This window comes from Magnolia sinica, chromosome 2 (genome assembly GCF_029962835.1).
Source record: "Magnolia sinica isolate HGM2019 chromosome 2, MsV1, whole genome shotgun sequence".
Lineage (NCBI taxonomy): Eukaryota > Viridiplantae > Streptophyta > Magnoliopsida > Magnoliales > Magnoliaceae > Magnolia > Magnolia sinica.
The window spans coordinates 128,030,685-128,046,266 of NC_080574.1; the positions used below are offsets into that span (position 1 = coordinate 128,030,685).

A 15,582-nucleotide genomic window follows, 5' to 3' on the forward strand; every position below is an offset into this window, starting at 1 on the left:
TGAATTGATAACATATTAACTTTTACTGTATAGTTTCACTGAGTTGATCACTCACTCCCACGTTATGGGACGGTGTTTCAACACCAACCAGACTCTGTTTTAGATGCAGATGATGATGCGACCCACGAGGCAGAGCAGGAGTATGAGGATGATGAGGAGGCGTTCTCCTCTATGCAGTTCTCAAACGGGTTTATGTGAGCCGTGTCCTAAGCTACGGGGATTCAGGGTTATTGTTGTAGTTGTTTACTTCATTTTGATACTTATATTTTGAAACAAACACTTGTAATTATGACCTGACAGAGCATACATATCTTAGGGACTTAAATATATATATATATATATATATATATATATATATATATATATATATATATATATATATATGTGTATATTTATATGTATATAAAATATTATATTATATATAATGCTTGCAGTTTTGGCTTAATCTATTTCATGTTTTATGCACTAATACAGACAACATATATTCATCATTACATATGTTGCATAAGTGATATTTTGAAACTCGGGAGCTAAGTTATGCTCGACTCCCGAATTTCAGGACGTTACAAGTTCGTATCAGAGCATGATTTGGATTAAACTGGACCTGGGTTATGGTCACACAATGCACACTAACGCCACCTTAGTGTAGGAGGGTGCGAGATAAATCTAGAAACAGTGTAGGATTTTCAGTTGCACCTATCGGCGAAAGTTTACTGAAAACGATCGCCGAGATCGAGTCCGTGCACACTCTTGATCACACACAGCGACCCCAAATCTCTTCTAGACCGTCCATTAACGGGTTTAAACTGTGTATCATCCCATCCCAGCCGTTAAAAACCCGGTAAACTTGAATCTGTATCAGGTTCTATTCTAGGTGACCCGAAATGAGTCGAAACGGACTAGGGGCCCAATTGGGGCATTTCCAGGGGGACCCACATCATTTTCTGATCCAGGGGGCAGGAGGACCTTGCCCAACCAGCGAGCCCTTGCCAAACAGTCCAGAGACTGGCGAGGCCCTCGCCGCCCAGTGGGCCCGGACGAGATGGGCCGGTCGGGCCGACACTCCTAGGGCCTAGTGTGGCCCACTCTTCCATGGTTGGTTGTTTAAAACCCTTCCCAAATCGTCTTCCCTTCACAAATCACCCCTCCAAGCTTCCCTTTTTTAGAAATTTCTCTTAAAACCCCACAAAAATCCCTCTTCAAACCCATTCTTCTTCCATTTTCGTGCACCCTCAATCTACCCATCTCAAAATCCACCTCCATTGCTGATTTTCCTTTCTTTTCTTTCCATTTGAGCACTCAAATCCCTACTTTGAGTCTCAAATTCGTGGAAGCCCCATCATTCCTTCCATTTTCCACTTTTCTCTCATTTTTCATGGCCCTATTCGAGCTTATTACGGCCATATTTTTCATTTCCACCATTCTCTCTTTCATGGGGAAGAAAAGAACTCCCGTTGATGAAGCCGGGCCTAGCCGTCCAACCCATTCACGGAGGCCGAGAGGTGCCGCCGCGAGCACAACCGCCACTCGAGAGTTTCAAACAAAGCGGGATCTCGATTCTCAGTCTCCCGTTGGAAGGACTTTGTTAGCGGAGCTATCTCATGGAGTTTATGAGGGCCGTAAGGTCTTTTTTGAAGCTCATGTAGATGCGCGGCTATTTGGAGAATATCTCTTATTTGGGCGCCTGGAAGAGGCCAGGTGGGGTCCGCTATTTGAGGGCTAATACCGTGCAAATGTGGGTACTGTCCGAGCTTTCTATGTCCATATTCGAAAACCTTCGCTGGAGCCATTGCAGTTCAAGATCCCTTGCGGAAGAGATTGGGAGGCCACAATCAATGTTGCTTTGATATCCCGACTTCTGAACGTGTCGCTTGGCGGGTTCATGCAAGTGAGAAGAATCTGAGTAGTGCGTGTGAAAGGGATCACCGCACGCGGTTCCTTTGTGGTTGTCTGGTTGAATGGCAGCCTAACAGAAGCCTTTTAGCGACCAACATGACGAATGACTTCCGCTTGCTTCACCACATCTGCACATTCAACGTCTATCCTAGGTGGAGCAACCGCAGTGAGTGCACGCACCTGATGGTGGTTTTCTTATATCAGGTAGGGTAAGGAGAGAAGCTGTGTGTGCCTACGTACATCTTGCGACAGATAGTCCTTATCGCACATTCGAATAGAAGGACTAAATCGCTCCCATTTGGCCGACTCATATGTAAGATTGCACATAAGTTTGGCTACAGACTTGGGGCGGAAAGGCTAGTACCTGTCTGTTACATCAATGAGACGACTCTTAATCAGATGGATATCGAGCCATGTCGATAACAAGCCTTACTTGAAGAAAGTGAGGATGAGACTGAGAGCGAAGAGGAAAAGAGTAATGAAGAAGGTGGAGCTGAAATAGAAGAAGAAGAAGAGCATGATGAGGAAGAAGTGGAGGCCCAGGACACGAGTGAGAGTTCTCCTCCTGCGGCACCAAAGCAGGGCACAGATCAGGCCGCCAAGGATGCCTGTAGCTCGACTTGAGGAGGGTCAGGCTGTCCTACGACAGGACATTATGGATCTTCGAGGCCTCGTGAAATATAAGTTCAAGAAGGTGTCTCGCACTCTGAAGTCTATCCTGTGTTGCCTGCAAGATAAGGGTGCCCCTCCTCTGATATTTCCAGGGTTTGTATGGGTTGTTTGATAGATCCTCCTAAGGCCCACTGTACTATTTATTTGACATCCAATCTGTTGATTTGGTCATAAAGACCCAGATGAAGGGAATAAATATCAGCTTGATCCAAAACTTTTATGGCTCCTAAAACGTTTTTAATGGTCAAAATTTATTCAACGTTGTTTCCTGTAATGTGGTCCACTTGAGATTGAGATATACTTCATTTTTTTAATCATATTATAAAATGATATATAAAAATAGATGGATGGATTGGATGAAACATATCCATCATGGTGGGGCCCATAGAGGCCTCGCCTTTCCAAAGCTTTGTTTACCATTTTATTTTCTGTAAAAAAAACTGTGAGTTTTGTACAGAATGTAAAATAGTGGTGACTCGTTCATGAAAATAGTGGCAATGATATAAAGTTATCTAGACCATTGAAAGAATCCTTGTAGTTGTATTTGTTTAATATTTATATTTTTCTTATATAATACAATCTTAACCATCCAGAAAATGGTCCTTCTTGCATGTACGATTGTTAATAGAGTGTTTGTTATAAATAGTGGTAAAGGCACACGGTTTCGTACTTCCAAATTTTATAAAATTCAGAAAAGGATTTGCAAAATAACGAGCGCCTTCCTCTCCTTTTACATTTTCACTCCTTCCTTGGAGCGGCGAGGCGTCTTCTTCCTTCGAGTGGCGTGGCTTCTTCCTTCCATCGAGTGGCACTTGGAGACGGCCATTGCCCACCAACAGGATCCTGGTCCCCTACATCTTGATTGCTGTGATGCAGAAGAGAGCGTCAGTGAAGAATCCAATCCCGGCTATCATGATTGCTGTGAAATGGTAGAGATGGGTCTTTGCATTGTCGAGTGCCGAGAAGATGGCGAGCGTCCTTTGTCCTTGAGACATTGCTAATCAATCTCAACTGTCTGATTATCTTACCGAGCTAGGCCAAATGGGTGTCGATTGTGTGTTGGAGATGGAATGGTGGTGTTGGAAGGATGTTTTGCATAGCAGAAATTGCAGTTAGAGGTGATAGGGTGCTGGTTTCCATTTTATCTGGATTGCGTTTAAGAGAGGTGGATAATTCCACACGCGTGTAGGAGCTGAAGGTGCATCTATCTAACTGTTACACATTTGTGAGATCTTAGCTTTCAATCAGGTGATCTACACTGTTTAGATGTTCTCAGTGATTATTTATTTATTTATTTATCATTTTCTCAATGTTTGCCTCAATCAATGAAATTATTTTGAGTATTGGTGATAATATCAGCCATGTTAATATATGTTCTTATATCCCCTTGTCATCGATGCATATACAATGACCAACCATTTACTGAGATTTTCTGGAGCTTTCTTATGGTGCTAAAATAGCGGAAGCTCATATAACTGCAATTTCCATCATGATGATAACCTTTCCATTTTGAAGATACAATTCATGTTTTCTTTGGAAATATTTTATTAGGAGATGGCATAGAAACTAAAAAAGATTTATTATTATTATTATTATTTTGTTGGCTTTTGTATTTGTAGTTTTCGTAATTTAGTATATATGGTCAGGATTGGGATTGCAAGATATGCTTTTGGTATAGTTTGGGTTTTAGAAGCTTAGGCAAATTTTAGATGTTGACCTTCTAGGTGGTCAGCATTTCTCCATCCGCATGCTGTTACAGCCATCAGAGCCAATTCATTTGGCTTCTGTCTTTTGGAAATCCTTCTTAATCATTAAATCATCCCCCATGTGCTGCATGTTTATCCACTCCTAATCATTGGAAACTACATTGCATCACAGGATTATATTGGGAAAAATACCCACGTCAGATGGCCCAACCAGTGCTTATACATTTATCAGTGGCAGGTGGGTTGGTAAGTCGTCTCTGTGAGCTGTATCTCATAACCTTGGAAATCGGCATCTAACATTTTTTGGGGGGAGAAATAGATATCCACATTTTTTAAATAAAACTTTAGAATTAGAAATCGAATTTTGTAGTTACTTCATTACAGAAACAGTGGTAAACTCCATGTTCTAGGAAATTGAATTCATTTCTTCTAAATCCAAAACCTCCTTACGAGAAAGAAAAGGATAGACAGTAGAATCTCTCTTTTTTCAAATAATAAAATTTCAGAATAACAGCCCAAGGTATTAGATAATGCCTCGTTGAATAGAGTGCCATGAGGTTTCAGTTTGTACAAGTGGGTCATAGGGTTCAGGAATGTAGACTGTTGATATGATTGGACAACACTCTAGATGGCTTTGTGCCAAAATCTCATGTATCCAAAACTCTAAATAATTGTGTCTTCAGCCTTTTTTCTTTTTTCTTTTTGTTTTAAATGTGGTTGTATATTCCTTAAAGTTGCTGCAATTTTCCAGTTGTATTAAAGCTATGATAGGTGGATCCTTGTAGAAACAGGAGTGCAAGATACTTGAACAAGGAAAATGATAAGGGATCCACCTTTCCTTTTCCCAACATTTGAAATCCATACTTGCTTGGGGTATTTTTGCACCTTTTACTACAAGTTGGTTTTACAAACTCACGCATCTGATGGACAGGTTGGATTTCCTGCATACATCATGTGGGCCTCATATCTCCCTAGTACTACCATAACTTTACCATTGTACCGGTGTCACTGGAGCGCACTTCTGTTTTTAACAGTGCATGGTTCCGATCATGTGGCTCACCATGCCGATCTAGCATGGTGGGGCCTATCTATAATGTGGAGCTGTTTGTGGGCTTAGCAGAAGTATGTGTCCAATCTAGCATGGTGGGTCTAAAATAGTAACCTGTTGATTTACAGGAATCGTCAGGATCCGTTGGAAACATGTTCTCCTATCTACAGCAAAAGTAATATTAATGATGGGAAGGCAGCCAATGCAAGGTTGTTGAGGAGGCAATCACTGACCGGTGGATTGGACAGCTCTCGAAGATCTTCCCTAGGTGGGAAGTCAACTGATTCCTGTGAGTTATATAAATTCCTATAACAAATTAAAACTGCCGATAGCCATGTTTTTCTTAGTTTCCAGTCATGCTTTCATCTTATTTTGCTAATTCCCACACGTACCAATGATTCCCACACATCAAGAACATCCAGGCTGCCATCAGATGGACAAATGAGCAGCTACAATCTTATCATCTGCTGCACATCCACACATGTGCCTGCATTGGCCATGTATGGAATTAGCAAAACAAGTCTGTCATATACGATGTTTGCTGTTATCCCAGGCTGGTAACTCAGCCCACAAACTCGACATAGGATGATTTTTGGGGCACCTCCTGTCCATTGTTGGATCCCCATTTGAACGAGTTGGATCCTCCTCCCAACCCATTTGAACGAGTTAGATCCTCCGCCCCTCCACAGGATAGGCATTGTGTGTGTTAGTGATGATCAATCACACTAACATTCTATGCATGCACAAGGAAAATGATAAGGGATCCACCTTTCCTTTTCCCAACATTTGAAATCCATACTTGCTTGGGGTATTTTTGCACCTTTTAATACAAGTTGGTTTTACAAACTCAAGTACTTCCACTTACACTTGTCCTTTTGGTGATGCCGTTAATAAAGATAAAACTATTGCAAATGGTGAGATTTGGTGCTGAGATGGTTTTCAGTTTAAGGATAGCACTATGAGAAAGTACATGTTGATTTCCCTAATTTTGATATTTGAAGATGGGCACTATGAGTTGCTGCTGATGTATTTAATTCTTTCACAAGTTTTGTTTACTGTTTTGTGTGTCTATCATCTGTTTGCTTTATTTTCTTTTACAGTGTTTAGAAATCATATCATGACCTTATAATGGTTGAATGTAAACAATGTGTACTGTTGATTTTAAATCTAATGCAATCATTTCTCGGGTAAAGAGATTTCATGGTATGTTTCATCTTTCAGTTTGTACATGAAGTGAGCCAAGTTCCTGTTCATAAGTCAGATTGATTGAATAATTCTAACCTGATTGGGACACTTGTTTGTCAAGTAAGACCATTGGACATATTTCAGTTTTGACTGCCCAATCAGGTTTGTTTTGAATCTTATTTTGGGTTTTGGATTTTGTTGGTTTTTGTTAGATTGATTAGGATTTTCAGATTTTGGTCATGTCTACTTTCATGTATGGGACTAAATAGATTACACCCATCTGTTAGAAAAGAATATCCCCATCACCATGCTTAATAAAAAGAAAGGAGGATAAACCTGTTACACTTGTATTGAGCATTTTCTTTTTGTTACTATTGGTGAAAGGAGGATTCAATGTTATTTAATGTCATGCTCTGAGTTTTGTTTATCTGTTTATGTATGGAGAACAGGTGGTGCTGGCATCTGGTGAGACTGGTAGTAGGAAAACAACTCAGGTTATCAGTTCTTTTGCTTTGATTCTACATTTAGAAATGAGTTGTATTTTGAATCTAGTGATTTGTTTCAGCTTTTCATTTTCTTATGCGTGACAGAAGGTACACATATTTCTATTATAATTTGTTTTGATTTTTTCTTTGCTTATGTGTAAAATGTTCTGATTTAAATATTAAGAACTACGTAGTAGCTTAATCCCAATCTTCCAACATTGGGTACGTAGGCAGCTGTTCATACTAGACCGTATCGGTGCAGCCACAATTTTTTTTTCCCTTTCTCGTAGTGTGGATGCATTTTCATCAGGACTACTTGGCAATAAGAGTGAGGTGGATGTAAGTTCTCGAAACCTTTAATTAATCTTGAATCATTTATATGTTTATCGCTTCATTTATATGCTGTTGTCAGGGTCAACTTGTAACTCCTCAGAACCTGCTCTGCCGTAAGACATTACGGTGCATGACGGTTCCTAGCAGGTTAAGTTGCAAATTATTATTAAGAGTTGGTTGGATATAATTTATTTTTTGTAAATGTTGTTAATAGTTGGATGGATGATGAATGTATTTGTGAATGTAAATGAAAATAAAAAACTTATGATATATATATATATATATATATATATATATATATATATATATATATATATGTATGTATATGTTTTCAATGGAGGATGCCTTGTTTAGGGGGACATGAAATTTTGTAGCTTATGGTATGGTGCCCCAATATTGGTTGTATGTTACTAGTATGTAGTAGATAATACTAGGATCAATAGTAAACATTTTGTTTTGAGTGGAAGACTGAGTAAAAGAACTTGGAAGAGGCACTTTTTATGCCTTTCAGCTTCAAACTGGATACCTTTTGGATAAACCAAACATCCATTCACCACTAATTCCAATACATATACTAAGTGTATGTAATATAGTTATAGTTATAGTTATATATATATATATATATATATATATATATATATAAATTCATATTGCAATTTATATATGAAATAATCGTCATCATCGTCATCATCATGTAAGCCATATCCTAATTAATTAGGGTCGCCTACATGAATCCTATTCCACCGTTCCACTCTATCGAGGGCCATGCCTTCAGTTAGACCATAGCAAGGTATCCCAAAATGGTTCCCTAACGACCGTTACATAATGATAATTTTAATGGCCGTTATGAAAAAATTGACCCATAATGGCCCCATAACATTCCGTTATGGGGCCAAAATAGTTTTTTGCTTTTTTAAAAAGCTGTAACGGCCTGTACAACTCATGTTGTAACAATAATGGAGGTGGTCGGCCACCATTACCATTATGGAATAACTTGCTCTCTAGGTATCCTATCACATGAGACCATGTGGAGATCCAATCTCTTGCATATTTCTTCATCAATTATTTAAGTACGAAAATAGCTTCAGTGGTACCCATGCATGGAACCTAACTAATTTTCTAAGACATCCATCGCATGCCTTACTCCTTAATCACTCTCTCCCAAAGTTTCATAGCATGGCTCATAAGTCTAATCACATGATAGTTAGTGCAGCTCTGTATCTCTCTTTTATTCTTAGAAATAGGTACCATGCTAATTTTCCTCAGTTTGTCTCGCATTTTCTTCAATCTAAAAATATTGCTGAGCAACTTTGTCAATCAAAATAACCTAGCATCTCCCAATACTTCCAAACCTCTAATTGGCATACCATTTGGTCTGAGGGCCTTTCTTGTTTTCATTTTTTTGCAAAGCTTCTTTCACTTTAGATGTCCTTATCTTATAGAAGTATCATTGGTCTCCAATGTCTTTGAGTCTATTGTTCCTTCTGTATTTTTTTTTTGTTAGCTTGTTAGTACACCCCACTGTCTGTTCACACTTCACTGTTAGCCACCCCCACTAGGGATCGATACTTATGCTATCAGAGTGGTTGCCATTTAACAAGGTTCTTAAAATAGCTTCTCCATTGTTCATTGATCTCATTGTCCTTTACTAGTATCCTTTGGTTATCACTCTATATGCATCAATTATGGTTTAGGTCCCTAACCTTCCTCTCTCACAATTTTTTGTAAGTTTGAAGATATCTTTCTCACCTTCTCTTGTACTGAATCTATTGTAAAGATCGTCATAAGCCTTAAGTTTAGCTTCACTTGCTACTTTCATAGTAATCTTTTTGGCATTTCTATATTGTTTAAAATTGTCATTGTTTCTAGTTCCTTACCAGGCTTTTAAACATAAACATTCCTCATGAAGTAGGAGATTTCTGGTGAAAATTTTCAAATGAAGTTTACAATCCACACCTAATTAAGGGCCTAAGATGGATTCATTACAAAGCTTTTATAAACTTAGAGCTTAATCCAAGGTGTGATATGTGCCACGTGAAAAAAGATAAGTCGCCACCATTTTCAAAAAAGTCATCAGCTATGATATTAGTTTTCTAGTAATTAATTCACATACCTAATGATACAGCACAAATCCCAAAGATAACATTGACAACTCCTGCGTTTGGGAGCAAAACAAAGGCGCTATGGGCCCACTATGATGTATATGTCATATTCTAACCTTACATCCATTTGCAAGCTCATCTTAGGACATTAGCTCTAAAACTGAGGTGAACCTCCCTGAAAGCTTGGCACAGCATCAGATTAGGCCTCTCGAAAACCCGGCTATGGCGGATGGCGATTCTTGCCACGTGGTGGTCTGTGTGGACAGAAAGAAACAACCGATGCTTCCGAAACGAATCAAATCCGCCTCATGTTGTGGGTTCCAATGTCAAATGTCTCATTGCCGAATGGGCCTCTCATTCTGATGTTCTTAAAGATGTAGATTTACTCTTTTTGGGGCCTAGTTAATCTCTGCTCCCCTTAGCAGATTTTAACTCTCTTGTAGTTTTGTTTCGTCCTTGATACTATCAGTTATCTTTCAAAAAAAAAAACTGAGTAAACTTAAAACTTAAGTAATCTACACCACAGTAAATAGACTGTTGGAGGCCACAAAACTTTTGAATCAAGCAAATATTTGTGTTTGACCTTTATCCTACAGAGATAGGATCACATATGCCGAGACTCTTCAACTAAGTAAAGAATACCAACACATGAGGACTCTTCCATAACAACCTCCAGGTATAAGAGCACTTCCATATACTAGAATTGGTGGTAAAGAGTCTTCAATATATAAGGACTCTTCACGTGGTAAGATGGCCAAGATTCTTCGACTGATAATCTCTCCATCTCACGTAATCTAGCATAATTGTAATGTAAAATTTAAAATGGCAAAAGATATTGTATATAGTTGTAAGGATTGTAATCATTCTCTTTATATAGATTAAGAAAATCTCTCTAAAAAGTACCTCTTTGAAAGAGTTATGAAAGTTGTTTGGTTGGGTCCTATTTTCTCTTTATATCCATGTTAGTATGACCTTATGAACAGATTATATGACAAATAAACATCATGTGGGCCTTAGAAAGGTTTTGGCTTTCAACTGTTGAATTCTGTTAGAACCATTATTTCATTTAGTGTGATCCACTTGAGCTTTAGATCTCTCTCTCTCTCTCTCTCTCTCTCTCTCTCTCTCTCTTTTCTTATGCACGGAAATGAGCTGGCGGTACAAAATGGATGGCATGGATATGGCATATTCATCATTGTGGGCTCTACAATTTTTATCAGTACAGAAATCCATGAATTCTCTATTTTAGAGGGAAGGATTCACATAGTTTTGAAGGCAAAAATTCTTACATCAAGCAAACAATGGTAAGAAACAAAGATGGTCCATTTATAAGTATATGCAGTGTAATTGAAAAAAATAAACAGCTCTTAAGTACCTTATTTCAAATTCATTCAAATATGTTATTAACAAAATTTGCCATTGAAAAAATAAAATAAAATAAAATCAGATATTCAAATGCATTCCAACACAAATTAGAGGTTCACTAGATTTCGAACTGATTTCCACTTGAATTAATTGAAACCTCTAAATGAATGATGAACATTTGCCTGTGTCCATTAAATTAGAGGTTTGAAGGTTCAATAGCATTGTAGTTTCTTATTTCCTTTTTCTTTTTCGAGGCAGTACTAAGATTTACAAAGCACATCAACCAAGGATTCAAAACCTATGTCATGTCTACATATTCAAATAGGTTTTTGTTTTTCTTCTTTTTCTTTTCCTTGCACATACCTCACATGTACCCATACACTCAAACCATAGTAGTGTGCGCCCTGCACTCACACGAGTGTGAGATTTCACCACAATGGGTACTCGTGTTGAAACTCCGGTGAGTCTACCACTAAGGCATGAGTAAGAACATGATGTTAAAGAGGTTTAGAAATAAATTGATATTTTTGTTTTTTTTCATCTAGGTCCACATGTCCTTATGAATAAGTTGGATGGCAAATAAACATTACGATGGGCCTTACAAAAGTTTCAATGGTGATATTTTTGTTTTTCTTTCATTTACAAAAACCTTATAAAGAGGTTGGATGGCAAATAAACATCGATGGGCCTTAGGAAAGTTTCAACAATGTACCTGCTTGGGCCTTGAACTTGCCCCTTTTGGGCTTATATCTTAACATGGTGTGGAAAAATGGATGGACGGTGTGGATAAGCCTATACACGGTGATGGTCCCTTCAGAGCTCTAGCCTGTGCCGCGCTTAGGACAAGCAAGGGCAATACCCAAGCACCCAAATTCTAACATTTTATTTTGTTAATTGGTTTCAGTTGATTAAACTATTCACTTTTCATGGATATGAGCTGATTATTTGTAATATATGAAGGGTTGACTAAACTAGCCTTTTCTTGGATTGAATCTGGTTGTTTGTAATATTCAGGAAGGGCTCAAAAGAAGGTTGAACAAGAGAAGATACCAAGTAGCCAATTCAAGATGAGGCATAGCCAACAGTTGAAGTTCCGGGTAATTTCTTTTGTATGGGTCCTAGTTTAGGGGGGTAAGTGTTTAGTTAGGAGGGTTAAAGTCAATTTTCGAAGTGGGCCACTTGGGTCATTTCCTCTTTTATTGAATTGAGTTGTTACCAATTTTGTGATTAGGATTCTTATCAAACAATAGTGTGAATTATTTTTTGAATGACTATCAGGTGCAAGATTAAAATAATAATTTATCGATATTGTTTTAATTAACAGATATTTTAGCGACGGATTGGTCCGTCGCTAATTTCTGAACATTGAAAATCAACGACGGATTGGAGGGCCGTCGCTTACTCACATTAGCGACGAACCTTATCCGTCGCTAATTTCTGATCGTTGAAAATCTGACGCAAGGTCCGTCGCTTACTGATATTAGCGACGGACCTTATCCGTCGCTAATGTTTTTAGTGACGACTAATTTTTGGAACATTACCAACAGATTTTTTATTTTTTACGACGGATTTTATTGTCACTATTATGCGACGGATAAAGTCCGTCGTTTATTTAGTTTTACGACGGATTTGGTCCGTCGCAAATCAACGATTTTGGCGTAACGAAGACAACATCTCAATAGTTATCACTGACCGAGAAAACCCTTATTTTGAAGCCTCTTCCTCCCCAGATTCTCACTGTCTACCATTAAAGGAAGTGAAGCTGACAATGGAATCGAATTCTGACACTTCAGAATATGTTGAGACTACATCACTTCCTAAGTTCTCTGAACTTTATCTACTTATAGTCTCTGATTTACCATTGGATACTAACGTTGAAATTTCTTCTGTCACAGATGAATCGTATATACTCTGGATACCTCAAGCAATTCAACGAAAAATTTCTTATGAGGTACATAAGTTTCTTTGGAAAGTTTTGCTTCAGGACGTCCAAGCCTATTGCAAAAAAGGGCTTTTGGATGATCCTATTGAGGAACTTACTAAGAAACTTATCAAGATATTGGTCGGAAGAGGAACCTTGCAGCATGATCGAGTAGTTTTTTCCTGCTTTCATAAGACTAGGGTAGTTTGCTTTATGTTGTCTAGGTTAGACGGTTTTTTGCTATTAGGTTAGTTTGCTTTTGTGTTTTCACTCTCGTGCTGACCTGCTCTCACACTGCGTCTCTTGAAAAATCTCTCTCGATTCATTTATTCAGATACTATCTTCCCATCACTTCTTATTTACTTTCATTGTCTCATGTGTATTGTATGCTTATATATCTTTTTACATTGAGGACAATGTAGATTTTAGGTTAGGAGTGGGAGATTAGGTAACCTAATTTTTTTTGGTCTTGAGCGAAATTTATGAAAATTTTTCAAAATTTTCTGGAATTTCTTGTGAATTCGAAGTGATTTTGAAGGATAGTCGTGATTTGAGAAGTATAAGATACGTAATGTTGGTAATTTATAACTCTTGGATTCAGTTGTCTATTAGATTTTATAGTAAGTTCGAATTGTTAATTCATGATTAGAAGTTGTAAACATTGATTGAGTCATGGTTTCACATGTCACATCTCGCTTACACATTAAGGTTTCAGTTCGATATTGATGGGTTAACTTGGTAATCACTAAGTATGAAGGAGCCGACATGGGGAATTTGTCCATCATATTTTAAATAAATAAATAAACGAGTTGTCTTTAGAAAGGGTTGGGTGAATGATCTTCACCATAGGTTTGCTCCCTAAAAGTGAGGGTTTGATTTCCCCCATTGGCTTTACCCGATACATGTGGTTGTAGGCGAACAATCTTCACCATAGGTTTGCTCCCCATAGGTGAGGATTCGATTCCCCAAGATTAACACCGTGTGAACGCCGCCGATCAAAAAGAAGAATTGTAAGGCAAGTTTTGGTTGCCCTGAATACTCTTTTGATTATCAATGTTATCATGAAATTGACGATTGGATCTCTTAATGATGATAAGCCGAGATTATACTCTATACTCATGGAACTCAATGTTTAGAATTTTTTCTAATTGATGGATTAATACTTTGAACTTGATTATGAAGTTTACCGTACGCTTGAGTCCAGGAGAAAGTAATGCCCAACATTCATGAATCTTAGAATTCCAATATCTGGATTGTTTTTCAAAAATCATTTAAGTTTATAAAAAAATGTCCTATAATTCTCAACTTATTTTTAGCATACTTTGCTTGGGATTAGAAAAATATTGGTTGGGGGTTGTGTTAAGAGTCAAATATTGCATATTAGACCCCAGTTATTACCTAGCTTTATGAGCATGATACTGTTTAACCGCTTATTTTAATTGTGTTTGTAATGCAAGGTGAATTTACGAGCGTGGACTGAAAAGGATGCTAAAAGCATGAATTAATGCTCAGGAATCACCAAGACAAGGGACGGACTTTAGGGGACCGAGATCGATAATTTTGCACGGCCGAGATTCGAGAAAATCACGCTAAAGAGGCCTGAAAGTCATCATGAATGCAAGATCACAGGATTCTCAGCATCCGTTCGGTTCAAAACTTTATATATGGCCTGAGGACCCTAAATTAACCATACAAGTAGAATTTCAACCATTGGATCCCTCTGGAAGTAGCCCAACGGATAGATCAGCCTACATATCAGTGATTTGGGGCCCACATGATCTCTGGATATGCTTCAAGTTTGGTCTCAACCCTTTAATTTACATGAGCAAAGGAATGGACAGAGCGGATTCTTCATATACATCAATGTGGGACCCACATTACATGGTGTGTGTGCACAGCACACGTACAGTCGCAGTGCACCAGACCGGGGAAGATCGATCAACACATGTTGACCGATTCTTCTTCAAAAATAGAAACGGAACTCTGTTTTTCACCAGCGTCCGCACCAGCGAATTTAGTGGGCCATTTCATTATTTTATTCGAGGATCCAAACCGTCCAATGCATCAAAGTGGGGGCTTCGACCATATCCATGGTGACCGTCTGCAACAATGCATGCACACATAGGAAGAGAGCGTTCAAACGTAGGATGGACGGTAGAATGGAAAATCTGTGGACCACAAAAAATCCAATCCAAAACCATCCATCCCCGATTTTTTTTTCGAGGGGAATTCAATGGACGACTCTGATTCTTAAAAAACCAAGGCATGTGGGCCCCACAGTTTACACAAAATCAGTATTTTTTGGATTCTTTACGCAGACGTGCGTCCGGAGAGACCCGGACGTTCCGGGCCGTTTTGTGATCTTGGCTAGGATCGGACCGTCGATACTAGTCGTCCAAATCATTCCTATGGGACGACCGACCAATCCCAAGAATCCTGTCCGGATCAGATTTCTTAATTGCACCACATAAAATCCAATCCAAAACCGTCGATTTCTGCTTTTGCTGATGATGCGCAAGGAGTTTCTAGAGTGCTGCTGCGTAAACGCCACGCCCGACTTTCTCCACTAGCAAACCGACTTGGACGACCTCCGTTTTTTTTTTCACGAAAGTGGACATATGCCACTGAATGGTCCAGTAACCACTGAAATTTACAGCCATATGGGTGGGTCCCAACAAAAAGATTAGGGACCACACCAATCAGAAAACCACAAGCTAAACTAGACACTTTAACGCCTCCTCAACTATTTTAGGCAGCACAAAAGGAAGCCTCTCCCAACCTATACAAATTCGGGATCTCCTGAACAAAAAAGCTAGGAGGATCTTTCCGTAACAGAAACAGAAAAACTAGGAAAAAAAAAACCAACCAA

The 15,582-nt window shown here is 38.6% G+C and overlaps 1 long non-coding RNA gene and 1 pseudogene across 1 annotated transcript; both read left to right on the plus strand.

The window, feature by feature from the left end:
- LOC131227552 (LEAF RUST 10 DISEASE-RESISTANCE LOCUS RECEPTOR-LIKE PROTEIN KINASE-like 1.4) overlaps positions 1–15,582 on the plus strand; it is an 82,740-nt pseudogene that overhangs the window by 20,555 nt on the left and 46,603 nt on the right.
- LOC131237616 (uncharacterized) lies at positions 3,403–12,072 on the plus strand. Its single transcript, XR_009167332.1, has 3 exons — positions 3,403–3,816; positions 7,283–7,331; positions 11,807–12,072. It is a non-coding gene; the product is annotated as an uncharacterized LOC131237616 (long non-coding RNA).